At 44.3% G+C, this 17,787-nt stretch overlaps 1 long non-coding RNA gene across 12 annotated transcripts in view; it reads left to right on the top strand.

The window, feature by feature from the left end:
• Positions 1–17,730, top strand: part of LOC133252874 (uncharacterized) — an 81,585-nt gene extending 63,855 nt beyond the window's left edge. For 9 of the 12 annotated variants that reach the window (XR_009738111.1, XR_009738107.1, XR_009738109.1 and 6 more), the window contains one exon: positions 1,154–3,072. This is a non-coding gene — a long non-coding RNA (uncharacterized LOC133252874). Of the gene's footprint in view, positions 1–1,153; positions 10,174–14,302 lie in introns of those variants that run through there. The other 3 variants (XR_009738108.1, XR_009738104.1, XR_009738105.1) reach the window with 3 other exon arrangements.
• The last annotated feature ends 57 nt before the right edge of the window (positions 17,731–17,787 follow it).

Here is a 17,787-nt window from a genome sequence, read left to right as displayed (position 1 = left end):
CGTGAACAGCCGAATTTGAGAAACTGAGTCCTATTGGAGGAGCTATAAACTTATTTATAACCAGTCTGTATCATACATTCTGAATCATTTTTCATTTATTAGCTTCTGTGTTCACTCTTAAATGTGCTTTGGTTAATTTGGTCTCCTTTCATCAGAGAGTTAGCATTTGCAGGCAGGAATGCTATGATGTAATCTTCTGAATCCTGCACAAAAACCTTGTATTTCAGTTATAGGGCTATTGGATTAAAATCAAGGCAAGTCCTTTTCATGAACTAGCTTGTCCACTTGTTCACAATGCCTGCCATCCACACCCCAGGCCCTGATATAGCTAGGGAGTATGGCGAAGGGGCTTTCCAGGTGGCTCTGCAGTAAAGAATCCACCTGCCAATGCAGGAGACACAGGTTTGATCCCTGGACTGGGAAGATCCCCTGGAGAGGAAATGGCAACCAACTCCAGTATTCTGGCCTGGGAAATCTCATGGACAGAGGAGCCTGGCGGGTCACAGTCCTGCTGCTGCTGCTGCTGCTAAGTCGCTTTAGTCGTGTCCGACCCTGTGCGACCCCATAGATGGCAGCCCACCAGGCTCTCCTGTCCCTGGGATTCTCCAGGCAAGAACATTGGAGTGGGTCACAGTCCATGGAGTCACAAAAGAGTCAGACACAACTTAGCAACTAAACAACAAGAACAATGAAGGGGAGGAGAATAGGGCCCCTGCTCCCTGAAAAGAAGTGGGATGGAAAATGCCTACTCAGTGCTGGGCACTGTGCTTGACATGCTCCATCCTTGTAACACTCGATGCTTGGACAACCCCATCAGGCAGGGATGGTTCATTTCCTTTTAGTCGGAAAACAAACAAAAAACTGGAGCCCAGAAAAGATTGCCCAGAGAATGAGAGCCAAAGCTCAAACCCAAGTCCCTCTGGCTCCATGTTGTCCTTAAACAAACAAAATATGATTACTAAGCAAATTTGTTTTCAATGAGAAGGACATATTATTTTTTTTTCCTTTCTGGAGCCCAGGGAATGAAAGGATCATTTTTTTCAAACCTGTGACTGGGGCCAAAGAATAGAGCAAAAACTGCTTAGGTTAGTCCTGGGGGGATATTAAGATGGAATTCAGTAATCCACGGACAGAAGCGTTTGTGTCTTACCAGGTGGAATTCCATGAGCTACTGTGAGCCGCTCAGCACCTCAGAGGAACCTAGGATCAATCGGGTTCTGGCCCAGCTTGCGGAGAGCCACGGCTTGCCCGCCATCTAGTGGTGAGTCGGAAGCCTCGCTGTAGGGCTCAAAAAAGAAGGATCTGGGGTCAAAATGCCTTCGTGATCCTTAAAGACCTCAGTCAGAGTTCCCTGTAACAGGTGGGTCCAGAGCGCATCCCAGCGCCCCCAGAGAAATTCATCTGCTGTTCATTTGCCATCAGAAGCGTGTTCCAGAACTCAGTGGCCTCTCTCAACTCACACCTTCACTTTCAGGCTTTCTGGAAAGTACTTTGAATTTGCTTCCCTCCCTTGTATTTCCATTCATGTTAGTCACACAGAGAGGGGGAAAAAAAAACAACACACCTCAGTTAATCTAGTTCTTCAGCTACACACATACCACCACCACCACCACTTATTGGCAGGGCCACTAATCAGAGAGCCTCTCCATGGGAAGTCTTCCTAAACACAAGATCCAGGTGGGGAGAATGCAGCAGCTTGGGGAGGCAAAAGAATGAGGATCACCAAGGAAGAAAAAGTTGGCTTAAAACTCAACATTCAGAAAACTAAGATCATGGCATCTGGTCCCATCACCTCATGGCAAATAGATGGGGAAACAGTGGATATGGTGACAGACTTTATTTTTGAGGGGGCTCCAAAATCACTGAAGATGGTGAATGCAGCCATGAAATTAAAAGACACTTGCTCCTTGGAAGAAAAGCTATGACCAAACTAGGCAGCATATTAAAAAGCAGAGACATTACTTTGCCAACAAAGGTCTGTCTAGTCAATGCTGTGGTTATTCCAGTAGTCATATATGGATGTGAGAGTTGGACTATAAAGAAAGGTGAGTGCCGAACAATTGATGCTTTTGAACTCTAGCGTTGGAGAAGACTCTTGAGAGTCCTGTGGACTGCAAGGAGATCCAACCAGTCAATCCTAAAGGAAATCAGTCCTGAATATTCATTGGAAGGACTGATGCTGAAGCTGAAACTCCAATATTTGGCCACCTGATGTGAAGAACTGACTCCTTGAAAAAGACCCTGATGCTGGGAAAGATTGAAGTCAGGAGGAGAAGGGGATGACAGAGGATGAGATGGTTGGATGGCATCACTGACTTGATGGACCTGAGTTTGAGCAAGCTCCGGGAGTTGGTGATGGACAGGGAAGCTTGTGTGCTGCAGTCCATGGGGTCACAGAGAGTGGACATGACTGAGAAACTGAACTGAACTGAGGAAGAAAATGCCGTTCTTGAAAAGGAACCCCCATTAACAGAGCCCTGGGAACAGGGGCATCCTCAGCACGACTGAGTGACTTCCCTTTCACTTTTCACTTTCATGCATCGGAGAAGGAAATGGCAACCCACTCCAGTGTTCTTGCCTGGAGAATCCCAGGGACGGGGGAGCCTGGTGGGCTTCCGTCTATGGGGTGGCACAGAGTCGGACACGACTGAAGCGACTTAGCAGCAGCAGCAGACACTCAGGTCATCAGGCTCCCTTCAGAGCCTCCCTCTGCCCCTCTGCCCCTTCTCCTTGCCTGGTACCCAGTCCCCCTTCCAACAGTGTAGGCAGTTGTGCAGAGCCTGGATGTGGACAGGGAGGGAGACTGGCAGTTTCAATGGTCCAGAGATGCAGGCTTAACCTTGGTGTCAGAGGTGATGGAGAGGCATCCCAGAATATTTTCTCTGAGTATCACTGGCTGATGAAGAGTTCTCCAAGCTCATGCTGACTTTTGTACTTGATTCACCCTGTTTAGTCATTCCTTATATACATGAATGAATAATGTCACATGTTCTGTCAATGCACATTGTTCTTTTAAGATTGTTTTTTGATGTGGACTGTTTTAACGTATTTATTGAATTTGTTACAATATTGTTTCTGTTGTTTATGTTCTGGTTTTTTGGCCCAGGAGCATGTGGGATCTTAGCTCCTTGATCAGGGATCAAACTCACATCCCCTGCATTGTAAGGTGAAGTCTTTAACCACTGAACCACCGGGAAAGTCCTGTATATAGTGTTAATTTTAAAATATATGTCCAGGTTAGATCTTGTGGTTGGCACAATAATCCCTCCCTCCAAAAATACCCACATCTTTTATCCCCAAAACCTGTGAATATATTACCTTTCCGAACCAAAGAGACTTTACAGAGGTGATTAAGGTTAAGGACATTGAGATGGTGAGAGTGTCTTGGATTATCCAGGTGGGCCCTATCTAAACACATTACTTCTTTAAAAACAGAGAACCTTTCCAGGCTATGATCAGAGAGAGAGAGAGAGATGACAACGGGACAAGGGTCTGGGAGAAATGTGACATTACTGGCTTTGAACATGGAGAAAGGGGTCCATACCCAAACCAAGGAATGTGGGCAGCCTGTAGAAGCTGCCTGGCTTCCCTGGTGGCTCTGACAGTAAAGAAACTGTCTGCAATGCAGGAAACCCAAGTTGAATCCCTGGGTCAGGAATATCCTCTGGAGAAGGAAATGGCAACCCACTGCAGTATTCTTGCCTGGGAAATCCCACAGACAGAGGAGCCTGGCAGGCTACGGTCCATGGGGTCCCAAAGAGACAGATGTGACTTTTCTGTCGAACACTTTCACTTTCTAGATGCTGAGAAAGGCAAGGAAAAGAATTTTCCCTAGAGCCTGCAGACAAGAATGCAGCCTGTGGAGTTTAGCCCAGCGAGGACCACGTCAGACTTCTGTACAACTGTAAGATAATTTGCATGGTTTTAAGCCACTAACTTTGTGGGGACTTGTTAGAGGAGCAATAAAACTCATACAAACTTTTTTAGGTTTTGAGATCTCAAAGTCTCATTCAGCATCAAAGCAAGGACTGCCTTCCTTTGATGTTGCCTGTAAAGACATTGCTCTGATCAGAACCGTATTTTTTTTGGAGTTTTGTTTCAGGACCTAGGGAAAAGGCGCCATTTCTGTCAATAGACTATTTTATTACTTGGAAACCATAAGATCAACTCTATCACACAAAGTGAGCTTCTGATGAATGCTGTTAGACTCGTCAAGGAGTTCTGAATTAAGGCGCTCTTAAATTCAGTTTCTGTGCCCCTCATCATTGACTAGGACACACTCTAGAAATAGAAATATGAATATATACCATACAGAAAGCAGAAATGGATTGTCTCTACCAGGAAGCATTGTCTCCTTAAGAATATTGACTGGGACTTCCCTGGTGGTCCAATGGTTAAGAATCCTCTAGTCAATGCAGGGGACATGGGTTCCATCCCTGGTCTGAGAAGATTCCACATGCCTCGGGGCAGCTAAGCCTGTGAGCCACATATACTGAGCCTGTGCATTCTAGAGCCCCTGATCCACAAGAGAAGCCACCACAATGAGAAGCTGGTGCCCTGCAACTAGAGAAAGCCCATGGCCAGCAACAAAGCCCCAGTGCTGCCAAAAGTAAATAAATATTTTAAAAAAGAAATACTCACTGAATCATGAAGTTGTCCAAACCTCTTTAATACAATCATTCTATTGGAATCTTTTACTTGAAACTAATTCCCAAGAAGCTAAATAAAATGTACATGAAATTTTTTACAAAAAAATTAGAACAGTAAAAATGACAGAGTCAAACAAAATTATCCCATGCCATTAGGCAAACCATTAAAAATTACAATTACTCTTGCTATGACAAATAGGGAGATAGTCTTATCGTGTGAAATGAAAGAAGCATATGATAGAACGGTGTTCATTCAATGATCCTTTATTGACCACATGCTATATGCCAGGGATTGTACCAAGAACCAAGTCATTAAGGGGAGCCAAAGTAGCTATGGGCTTCCCAGGTAGCACACTGGTAAAGAATTGGCCTGCTGATGCAGGAGACGAAAGGAAAGTGGGTTCGATCCCAGGTCAGGAAGAGCCTCTGGAGGAGGAAATGGCTGCCCACTCCAGTATTCTTGCTTGGAGAGAATTCCACGGACAGAAGAATCTGGCGGGCTACAACCCATGGGGTCGCAAAGAGTAGGACGCGACTAAGCATGCACACACATGGCACAAAGTAGATAATACTGCTCTTATGTACTGAGGTGTGCCGTGATTACAAAAATGTAAAATGGTCTGTATGTATGGAAGGAGATATACCCAAAATAAAGCAAGGGTGAAGTGAAGTGAAGCGAAAGTCATTCAGTTGTGTCTGACTCTGTGACCCCATGACTATACAGTCCATGGAATTCTCCAGGCCAGATTACTGGAATGGGTAGCCTTTCCCTTCTCCAGGGGATCTTCCCAACCCAGGGATCAAACCCAGGTCTCCTGCATTGCAGGGTGATTCTTTACCAGCTGAGCCACAAGGGAAGCCCAAGAATACTGGGGTGGGTAGCCTATCCCTTCTCCAGAGGATCTTCCCAACCCAGGAATCAAACTGGGGTCTCCTGCATTGCAGGCAGATTCTTTACCTACTGAGCTATGAGGGAAGCAAAGCAATGGCAAGGCATGGTAAATATTCTCCTTAACCTCCTTAAATTATCTGTTCAGGTATAATCATTATATTAAGGGATAGAGCAGGAAGAAGCATAAACCTCTGGACCAAAGTCCTGATGCAGGGTAGGAATTGCAGCAGGCTCCTGACTGGGGAAGCAGGGTCAGAATATGTTGTTTAGAAAAATAACAAGCAACAGCCTGGCAGGTCATAGGGCCACGGTCTTCCCCAGCAGGAATCCAGCTGTACACACAAGTCCTTTCCAGTGAGGTTGGTTCCAGGGGGCCACCACTGAGCCTGCCTGACCCCTGTGTATCTGGGAGTTTTACTGCACTGGGCTGTATCCTGAGGGTTGGCAACACCTGTCACTCTCTGTCTCCAGGACACTGACAGGTTAACTGGGCAAGCAGATGCTGTATTCATCACTTGTGGTTTTTATGCTGCTGTCCGTGTCAGATAAGCCACCTTCCCTGGATCTGCCTTGGTTTCCCTGTGTGAACAAGGAAAGTTGTGTGTGTGTGCTAAGTCACTTGAGTTGTGTCCAACTCTGTGCGATGCTATGGACTGTAGCCTGCCAGGCTGTAGCCTCTGTCCATGGGATTCTCCACGCAAGAACACTGGAATGGGTTGCCATGCCCTCCTCCTGGGGATCTTGTCAACCTAGGGATTGGACCTGCATCTCTTATGTCTCTTGCATTGGCACAGGGGTTCTTTACCCCAACACCATCCAAGGAAAGTCAGGGCTTGTTAGTTTCTAAAGTGCCTCCTAAAGGCTGCAGCCATGGGAGCGGTGCTGGGCTCTAGTCTCAGTGAGCTGAGTCCTAAGAAGGCACAGTCCCTGACCACTAGCTTCCTATCTGAAGACACTTTTGTGATGGTATTAATATGAAGAAAATTACAACACCCAAACAACTACAGAGCGCATGACAAAAGTGAAGGAGAGACTCAGGAGCAATGAATATTGATTGTCCAACATGTATGCGTAGGATAGGGTGTGGTTGGGAAAGGCATTTATAGAGATCTCATCTCTTTCTCTATTTACTTTAGAAGTTGCTTTAAAAAGAATTACCGGGACTTCCCTGGTGGGTCCAGTGGTTAAGAATGGAGATCAGCTATAAGTTACCTCAGTGTCCCTCTCAGTTCGGTTCAATTCAGTCACTCAGTCATGTCCGACTATTTGCAACCCCATGAACCACAGCATGCCAGGCCTCCCTGTCCATCACCATCTCCCAGATTTCACCCAAACCCATGTCCATTGAGTTGGTGATGCCATACAACCATCTCATCCTCTGTCGTCCCCTTCTCCTCCTGCCCTCAATCCTTCCCAGCATCAGGGTCTTTGCAAATGAGTCAGCTCTTCGCATCAGGTGGCCAAAGTATTGGAGTTTCAGCTTCAACATCAGTCCTTCCAATGAACACCCAGGACTGATCTCCTTTAGGATGGATTGGTTGGATCTCCTTGCAGTCCAAGGGACTCTCAAAAGTCTTCTCCAACACCACAGTTCAAAAGCATCAATTCTTCAGCGCTCAGCTATCTTTATAGTCCAACTCTCACATCCATACACGACCAATGGAAAAACCATAGCCTTGACTAGATGGACCTTTGTTGGCAAAGTAATGTCTCTGCTTTTTAATATGCTGTCTAGGTTGGTTAGAACTTTTCCTCCAAGGAGCAAGCGTCTTTTAATTTCATGGCTGCAGTCACCATCTGCAGTGATTTTGGAGCCCCCCAAAAATAAAGTCAGCCACTGTTTCCACTGTTTCCCCATCTATTTGCCATGAAGTGATGGGACCGGATGCCATGATCTTAGTTTTCTGAATGTTGAGCTTTAAGCCAACTTTTTCACTCTCCTCTTTCACTTTCATCAAGAGGCTTTTTAGTTCCTCTTCACTTTCTGCCATAAGGGTGGTGTCATCTGCATATCTGAGGTTATTGATATTTCTCCCGGCAGTCTTGATTCCAGCTTGTGCTTCCTCCAGACCAGCGTTTCTCATGATCTACTCTGCATATAAACTAAATAAACAAGGTGACAATACACAGCCTTGACGTACTCTTTTTCCTATTTGGAACCAGTCTCTTGTTCCATGTCCAGTTCTAACTGTTGCTTCCCGACCTGCATACAGGTTTCTCAAGAGGCAGTTTACTTCAAAATATCTCTTCCTTTTCACTCACCCTGCCCTCTTTCCCTCCTATTTCAAAAGGAGTTTTCAAAACCACTGTGAGATTCCCCTTCATATCCATCAAGATGGCTATTTTTTTAAAAAATCACAAGTGTTGATGAAGATTTGGAGACAATGAACCTTTGTGCACTGTTGATGGGAATGTAAAATGGTGCCAACCTTACAAAAACCAGTGTGATGGCTCCTCAAATCAATTAAAAATAGAACTACTGTACAATCCAACAATCCAGCTTCTGAGTATATACCCAAAAGAACTGAAAGCAGAGTTTCAAAGAGATATTTGTACACTGCTATCCATTGCAGTAGCTAAACTGTGGAAGCAACCCAAGTATCTATCCATCACCAGATGAATGCATAAATAAAATGTGGTATGTGCAAACAATGGAATACTGTTCAGCCTTAAAAAGGAAGGAAATTCTGACACACACTACAATATGGATGAAACTTGAGGACATTATGCTAAGTGAAATAAGCTGGTCACAAAAGATAAAATACTGTATGATTCCACTTACGGGAGGTTTAGTGGCCACATTCATAGAGACAGGAAATACAAGAGTGGTTGCCAGAAGCTGGGGAGAAGGGAAATGAGAATTGTTTAATGGATTGAGTTTCAGTTTTGAGCTTTTTCAGAAGGAAAATTCTGGAGATTGATTACACAACAATAGGAAGATATTTAATACTATTGAACTATACACTTAAAATGGTGAAGTTGAAGGACTTCTCTGGTGGTCCAGTGGCTAAGACTCCATGCTCCCAGTGCAGGGGATCAGGGTTTGATCCCTGGTCAAGGAACTAGATCCCACATGCTGCAACTAAAGTATCCTGTATGCTGCAAATAAGACCTGGTGCAGCCAAATAAAGAAACAAGTATTTTTAAAATATAATGTTTTCCATCACTAAGTCATGTCTGACCCCATAGACTGTAAAAATAGAACAAATAAAATGGTCAAGTTGGTAAATTTTATATTGTGTTTATTTTACCACAATAAAAAAAAAGTCTTTGCTGCCCCCCCTCACATTAACTTTTCTTTGCGCATCTGTGACCCTATCTTGTGTCACCTTTTCTGTTGGGCTGGATCTTCTCTTCACTCCCCTTCAGAACTGCTGCAAACATCTGTAAGACTGGGGGTAAGACTATGGGCATTGTTTAGACCTGTTCAAGATTGTAAATCCAGATCACATATAAGTGAATAGAATGCGTTCTAACTTGGAAATATACCTTTGCAACAACAAAATGGCAAAAGGTATGAAGCTACAGTTTCTAGAACCCTGAAGGTTGGTAAACTGTCAAGGCCTGGCTCTTTCCTTAAACCACACTCTCCCAGACTTCCCCGGTGGCACAGTGGATGAGAATCTGCCTGCCAATGCAGGAGACACGGCTTCAGTCTCTGGTCTGGGAAGATTCCACTTGCCACTGAGCAACTAAGCTCATGTGCCACAGCTACTGAGTCTGAGTGCCTAGAGGCTGTGCTCCTTATCAAGAGAAGCCTGCACAATCAGGAGACGCCTGCGCACCCCCAAGTAGAGAAAGCTGATGTACAGCAAAGAAAACCTAGTGCAATCAAAAATAAATTTAAAAAACCATCACAGTCCCCACTCCAGCACCTGTTTCTGCACAGCAGAGGGGCCCAGGCCGGTCCACATCCTTAACAGCAGCTTCCACAGATCCCAGCCAGCCTGCCCCCTCTGCCAAATTTCTTTGCCGCCAGCAGGCTACTCAAGCCTGCAGTCACCAAAGAGCTACACAATTACATTGTCAGCCATGGGACCTAACATTCAGACAAGCCCTGCATTGACTGATGCAACGTTCTGCTGCCACTGTCTTGAAATGCTTAATAACTGTGGAACAAGAAGCCTTGCATTTTTGTTTTGCACTAAGTCTGTGTATTATGTGAGGGCTTCCCAGGCAGCGCTAGTGGTAAAGAATCCCGCCTGCCAAGGGCATGAAACAGAAGAGGTGTGGGTTCGATTCCTGGGTGGGGAAGAAGATCCCCTGCAGGAGAGCACAGCACCCTACTCCAGTATTTTTGCCTGGAGAATCCCATGGACAGAGGAAACTGGCAGACTACAGTCAATAGGGTTGCGAAGAGTCGAACATGACTGAAGTAACTTAGCACGCGCGCACTGTGTATAATACACAGTAGCCAGTCTGGTGTAGTCACACACTCCTGAAAGAGGCTTGAACCACAGCCTGGGGATAAGAACAGAAAGTGGGCTGGGTGCTGTCCCCCTAGGTCCTCAGTTTCTTCCTGTCTACTCCCCGCCCTGGCCAGAGGTGCTAGCTGCTTTTCTCATCTGTTTCTTCTGCACCCCTTCGTGAAACCTCATCTTTTACCTCGTTTAGTAATTAACCGGAGAAGGCAATGGCACCCCACTCCAGTACTTTGCCTGGAAAATCCCATGGACAGAGGAGCCTGGTGGGCTGCAGTCCATGGGGTCGTGAAGAGTCGGACACGACTGAGTGACTTCACTTTCACTTTTCACTTTCGTGCATTGCAGAAGGAAATGGCAATACACTCCAGTGTTCTTGCCTGGAGAATCCTAGGGACGGGGGAGCCTGGTGGGCTGCCGTCTCTGGGGTCGCACAGAGTCAGACATGACTGAAGCGACTTAGCAGCAGCAGCAGCAGCAGCAGCAGCAGTAATTAACCACCTTCTACTAGTCAACAGCTCTTTATGTTACATTTTTCCTGTTTCAATAACCTAAATGCTTTCTGCCTCCTGACTGATATAAGGAGATGAAGAGTAAACTAACAAAATAAGAAAATCTGTAGTATGTCAGATGATGAATGTTCAACAGAGAAAAAAGAAAGCAGAGGATACACGTAGAGGGTGTGAGGCCCAAGGGGGACAGCCTACCACTGCACTGGGTTGGCCAAAAAGTTCATTTTGGTTTTTCTTTAAGATGTGATGGAAAATCCTAATGAACTTTCTTGCCAGCCTAACAAACAGGGGTCAGAAAAGGCATCCCAGGAAAGGATGTTGGGCTGAAAACACACATTTGACTCCTTATGTCCGATTCCAACTGAAATGAAAAGAAAATGTAAAAATAGGGTTCAACCTGCATCACATGAGCGAAAATTCACCATCCAAGTCCAGAAACACTCCCAAATTTCCTGTTAGGCTCACAAGGCAAGTGGAGTCAGCATCTTGCAAAGACAGAGACAGCTCATCTCTGGATCACCCACTGCTTTCTCTCCCTTGTCTGTCCCTTCTCTTCAGGGAACTGGAAGGGTGGTAAACAGGGAAGAGACCTCTCTTGCCAAAATCTGTTAATCTTCATCAGTGTTTCTTTTTGCTCAAGAAGAAAGGTCATGTCATTCATTCACTCATTAATCACTTAGAAAACATGTTTTGGGCACCTCCTATGTGCCTCACCCCGTACTAAGTACTCCGGAGGGTATGATGTAGAAGACACGGTCTCTGTCTTCAAAGAAATTACAATCTAACAGGAGAGGATAAGAGGCATAAGATATGTCTATGCAAGTAAGTATTATTCAAAGCTAAGAAGGCAGGGCATTCCATGGTGGTGCAGTGGTTAGGACTCCACACTTCCACTGCAGGGGGCCAGAGTTTGACCCCTGGTCGCAAAGCTAGATCCCACAAGTCATGTGGCAAGCACTCAAAAAATAAATAAATAAAATGAAATTTTAAAAAACACTCCTTAGGGAGGTGTTGGAAATGAAAGTTAAAAAAGAAAAAACTAAGACGGACAAGAAGAGAATTGGATAGCAGAATATGAATTCCAGAGATTCTGGCAGATGAAACTCAGCTTGACTTGAATAAGATGAACTCTTCAATTCAGTTCTAGTAGACGTTACTGAGAAGCTATGCTAAAAAAGCAGACCATGGATTTCAAACAGGGATGAATTTGGAGATAGGGCAGAAGTCTGTCACAGTAGAAGAGGGGTGAAATATACAGGGTTGGCCCAAAATTTCACAGGAGTTTTTCTGTAAGATGGTATGGAAAAACTCAAATGAAAATTTAGGCCAACCCAATATCTCTTTCTGTGGAAGGCAAGGTAGCTACAACATTTTCAGTTCTGCTGGGATAGGAGGAATAGGTATGGGCAGATAGCATGTGTTTTTTTAATTGAATTCATGTTTGCTCCAGGCTAGGAATACACAGAGAGAAGGCAATGGCAACCCACTCCAGTACTCTTGCCTGGAAACTCCCATGGGCGGAGAAGCCTGGTAGGCTGCAGTCCTTGGGGTAGCGAAGAGTCAGACATGACTGAGCGACTTCACTTTTTTTCACTTTTCACTTTCATGCATTGGAGAAGGCAATGGCAACCCACTCCAGTGTTCTCGCCTAGAGAATCCCAGGGATGGGGAAGCCTGGTGGGCTGCTATCTATGGGGTCGCACAGAGTTGGACATGACTGAAGCGACTTAGCAGCAGCAGCAGGAATACACAGAGGGCTTCCCCGATGGCTTAGCAGGTAAGGAATCCACCTGCAGTGCAGGAGACACACAGGAGGCAGGTTCGATCCCTGGTTGAGGAAGATTCCCTGGAGAAGGAAATGGCAACTCACGCCAGTATTCTTGCCTGGAAAATCCCATAGACAAAGGAGCCTGGCAGGTTACAGTCCATGGGGTCGAAAAGAGTCGAACACGACTGAACACAAAGTGCAGGAATACACAGAGGAATAAGATGGCAGCAAAAACCAACAGTGGTTATACCAAATGATGGTGCTGAGCGGTAAAGGAGAGAGACTTTCTTACCAGGGGAGGTTAGCAACCAAACGACCACACACAATTGCAAGGTGCAAATTGAAGGATGAATAGGAAGGTTTTTTCCAGGCAGTCAAGAAAGAGGGAAGTAGTCCAACCGTTGAAATGTGTGTAAAGACACAGAGACATGAAAATAAGAAATAATCTATGAGAAGGCAAGTAGATAAGCATGTTAGAACACAGGGAATATATGAAGCAGTGTGAGGACAAGAGGTTTAAAAAGCTGGAAGGGATTTAATCATGGCCTTGGGGTGTCATGCTAAGGAGATGGGTATGATGTCAATCTGTCGATAAAAATCCGATCAGCCTACTGATTCCCAGAGTTGATTTGCTAGGAATTTCAATTCTGACCTAGAGGGGAAGAGGAACTAACAAAGGGTGCTGAGAAGGAGAATAATATGGTAGCTGGCGTGAAGGAATTCAATAAATAACCTGCTGCTTCCTGCCTAAGTCTGAATGGTTTGAGAAATGAAACAAAATCTACACAAAAATCAAAATATCATCTTTTTTGCAGATGAATCTGATATTGAAGAATGTAGCTTTGGGACTTCTGGTTGTCCAATGGCTAAGACTCTGCCTTCCCAATACAGGGGACCTGGGTTAGAACCCTGGGCGGGGAACTGGATCCCACATGCCACAACTAGGAGTTTGCACGCCACAAGGAAAGATCCCACATGCCGCAATGAAGATGGAAGATTCTGCATGCTGCAGCTAAGACCTGGCACAGCCACATAAATAAATAAATTTAAAAAAAAAGAATGTAGCTTATATCTAATCAGGACAGCTTGATTCATGTGCCAGTCATAATGGCCAGGGGATGAAATTACTCTGCTTAACAAGGCCATGGTCCTGACCCAACTGGACAGAATGAGAGATAGGCTGGCATGTTCAGTCGTGTATGATCCTTTGTGATCCTAGGGACTCTAGCCCACAAGATTCTTCTGTCCACGAGATTTTCCAGGCAAGAATACTAGAATGTGTTGCCATGCCCTCCTCCAGGGGATCTTCCCAACCTAGGGATCGAACCCATATTTCTTATATCTCCTGCCTTGGCAGGCGGGTTCTTTACCACTAGCACCACCTGGAAAGCCCCGAGAGATAGGCATTCTCCTTCGGAAATTCGAGGTACTGTTACCAAGAAAGAGAAGGATGGATTGTAGGCAGCAAAAGCAATCACATTTGCTCTATACTTTGTGTGTTTGTTTAAAGGTCCATATGCTGTGATGAGAAAAGGTTGAAAGAAACCCTGAATTTTTATGCCACTTTGACCAGATCCCTTTCTCTTTCTGAATCTCAAGTGCTTTCTCTCCATAACAAAGCACTATAAAAGAAGACTTCTCCTGGCCCATTCCCTGCCTGAGGAATGCTGGGCTCATAAATGAGGTCATGTCTATAAAGCTCTATGATCTTCTTGAAGACAAATGCTGTATAAATATATAGGGTTATTAGACAAGTTGCTCAAAAACAAGTCTGTGCATGAGTGCATGGAAGGCAAATAAGACCAGGGGAGGGCAATAGTGAAACAGAGAAGGACACTACAGTACTTGCCCCAGTGTCCTCTGCCTGCCTTTTGTCTGTGGAAAACTTTACTCAAAGAGTAAGTTTAATCAGAGAAAGGATAAAATGCAGAAACAAAGGAAAGCAGTCAAAGGAGACCAAATAGTAATAGTATACTCATTAAGCATAAGCAAGGACCTTTAGTTCCTTTTCAAGGGCCATAGATAATATTCTGAGTCATATCCTATGACCTGTCTTATAGATACTGAAATCCTACCAGGTGGAAGAAGTTAACTTCATGATGACCAGACTGTAGCCATGACGTAAGCTGCCATAATTCCAAGAACTGGCCTCAAGGAAATGGAAACAAAGCAACCCAGGAACTGAAGATTCAGTTAAGTTCAGTTCAGTTCAGCTGCTCATCGTGTTCGACTCTTTGTGACCCCACGAACCGCAGCACGCCAGGCCTCCCTGTCCATCGCCAACTCGGAGTCCACCCAAACCCATGTCCATTGAGTCGATGATGCCATTCAACCATCTCATCCTCTGTCGTCCCCTTCTCCTCCTGCCCTCAATCTTTCCCAGCATCAGGGTCTTTTCCAGTGAGTCAGCTGAAGATTAACTGTACCTAAAACAATCAAGATGACGCTTGTCAGACCACCACATGACCAATTTCAAGATGACTGTCAGAGCTGACTGTGCCGTTTCTGCATGTAGCCCCCTCTCTCTGTCTATAAAATTTCTTATCCCCTGTTTGTTGGTGTGTGTGTGTCGGGGAGGGGTGTCTGGCCTTTGGACAGATGTCTGACCTCCCCCGCAGTTGCCAGCATCTGAAATAAAGCAAACTTTTCTTTCCACCAACCTGGCATGTTCACTGGCTTTTGAGCACTGAGCAGCCAGACCCCAGCTTTTGGTAACAATAGAACTCATTGTTTTCAAGGGCCATTTGATTCTTTTGTTTCTATGATATCCAGTGCCTCACAGTTAACTTCCTCCTCACAGCCACAGACTACCAAGAGGGCCAGTTTGCCAATTTAGGCTCCCTGGCACTTGTATTAGTCGCTTCAGTTATATCCAACTTCTTGTGACTGTATGGCCTGTAGGCTGCCAGACTGCTCTGTCCATGGGGTTCTCCAGGCAAGAATACTGGAGTGGGTTTCCATGCCCTCCTCCAGGGGACTCTCCCACCCAGGGGCCGAAACTGTGTCTCCTGCATTGCAGGCAGATTCTTTACTGCTGAGCCACTGGGGAAACCCAGGCTCCCTGGAATGATGAGTTAAAACATTTGGAGAGCAAAGCCAATAAAATGCCAAGCTATGGCCATGTTGTAGTTTTTTTCCAGAAAGATAACTAAAAGGAAATCCTGTTTGGGTTCTAAATACTGATGGTTTTTGATCTCCAGCCTGCAATGGCTTAGAGCAGGATTTGGGTTCCCAGCCAGAGATTGTGGCTGGGTCGCAGCGGTGAAAGCACTAGATCCTAGCCACTAGACCAGTGGTCAGTGACAAGAGCTGGAACCTTTGGTTTTACAGAAAAGGATTTCCACAAAGACAGAAAGTAGTGAAGCAAGTACACACTGGTGGACTCAGAGGGGGAGTCCCTGAGTCGAAGCTTTGTGGTGGTTTGAATTACTTTTATGGGGTGTTTCCTCTAGGTTTCCTTTGGCCAGTCATCATGATTGTCTGGTTCACAGTCCAAATTTGGTATATCTCAGGGTCCTCCTATGTGTGCTCATCCATCTCTTAGCCAAGTTGAATTTTACTGAAAAGGCATCTGAGCAGAACATTCCTTGACATGACTCCCCTTTGGCCTCCAAGGAGCCTTTCTGCACATGTGTGGTTGGGGAGGTCTCCTGACTTCTGGAACAAGAAATATGTTGTCTGAGCAGGGCCCAGTCACGTTCCTTAATTGCCCTGCTATTCTTGGAGTTTCAGTCAACAGAGAATGAATCTCCAATTGCTTTACCCTGGGGGGCCAATCTGCCTCCTGCCTCTGCTTTCACTGGCCCTAATCCATTCAGCAAGATTCCTACAAGCACAGTTTAAAAAAAAAAAAAAAACTCTGGAGTGCAATTTGTTTTAATTTAATTTAATTTTTTTTTTGGCCAGCATGTGGAATCTTAGTTCCTAGATCAGGAATTGAACTCTGCTCCCTGCATTGGCGGCCCAGAGTCTTAACCACAGGGCTGCCAGGGAAGTCCCTGGAGTTCAATTTAAAAAGGGAAAAGTTCTTCTATCTTACCTTAGATTTCATAAGAAATCTAAAGGTGGAGGGAAAAGGGGAAAAAAAATCTCATTTGGTTAAGCTATCTTACTTTTTAAAAATATCACTGGGTTTGAATTGCCAATATCTTGTTAGAAACAAGGATATTGATGTGCATGTAATCAACACCTCCTCCTTTAGGTGGAGGAGGGAGAAAAGGGAAAGAGGAGGGGAAGACTTTGTTTCTGGTCTTCTCTTCTGCCTCTTAGAAACCATGGCTCTCAGATCTTAGAGGTCAACCTAGCCATCTCTCCACTCACTTTGTTTAGCTACATATGGATGGTGAAGACCAAGGAAGTAAACTAAATTTTTCTAAGTTTGTGTGTTCATTTAGTAGGATAGCAGGGACTGGGATCCAGGTTTCTATGTCCCAGTTTAGTACTCTTCATATTCAATCATCCTGTCTCCTTTCCAGTTTTAGGAACTTGAATATGACACATTGCCTCTGAGATCTTAGCTGTCTGATCTATAGAATGTACATGAAACCTAAACTGACCAAAGATGGTTAAGGAATATGATTTCTTGTGGTCCCTTCTAGTTTTTAATCAACCAGTCAACAAATATTTTTAAAGACCTAATGGCAAGTAATGAAGTATCTAGCCAGAAGTAATGTAAACAAAAAAGACTTTAGTGTCCTCTCATAACAAGGAGTCAGAGGTACATCCAGTGGCTGGTATTAGTTTAGTGATTTAGTGATGCTGTGATGGACCTAGGCAAACCTCTCTTTCTACTTCCTCATGTGTAGTTTTGACTTCTTAGCTGCACAAATGTTGCCTCATGGTTGCAAGATGGCTTCTGTAATCCGGACATCACATCTCTTTTCATACTTTCAAAATACAAACATGTGATGACGAACTTAGATTTTGTGACCATGTTATCTGTGGTTCTTTTGTAGATAGGGTATCAAATTGAGGGATATGAAGGGAAGATCATTCCCTTCATAGTTGATTAAAGCTTTTTTGTTTAAAATATGAATAAGTGTGAAACTCTGTCAAAGGTTTTATTCTACATTGATTGAGATCATGTGACTCATATGAATTGTCTCTTCTATTGTGTTTATGTAGTCAATACACAGATCATTTAAAAATATTAAACCAGCCTTGCATTTCTGGGGGAAAAAATCTCATTTGGTTAAGCTATCTTACTTCTTAAAAATATTGCTGGGTTTGAATTGCCAATATTTTGTTAGAAAAAAGGATGTTGATGTGCATGTAACTTTTGTTCTTTTTTAATCTCTTGGAGTGTGGGTTATTCTGACCTTATATTGTGAATTAAGAAGTATTCCCTCTTTTATATTTTTTTAAAAAGTTTATATAAGACTGGTATGATTTCTTTCTAAAACAGTTGATAAAATTTACTAGTGAAACCATCTAGGAACCATAAAAGATATAGGGCTATTCATATGATTTTTTTCTCATGTCAATTTTGATAAATTGTGTTTTTCTAAGTTTTCCCATTCCATCTAAAGTATTGAAATTTTCAGTA

This window comes from Bos javanicus, chromosome 8 (genome assembly GCF_032452875.1).
Source record: "Bos javanicus breed banteng chromosome 8, ARS-OSU_banteng_1.0, whole genome shotgun sequence".
NCBI lineage: Eukaryota > Metazoa > Chordata > Mammalia > Artiodactyla > Bovidae > Bos > Bos javanicus.
Note: the sequence above shows the minus strand (reverse complement) of the source record. Positions and strands in the feature narration are given on the sequence as shown.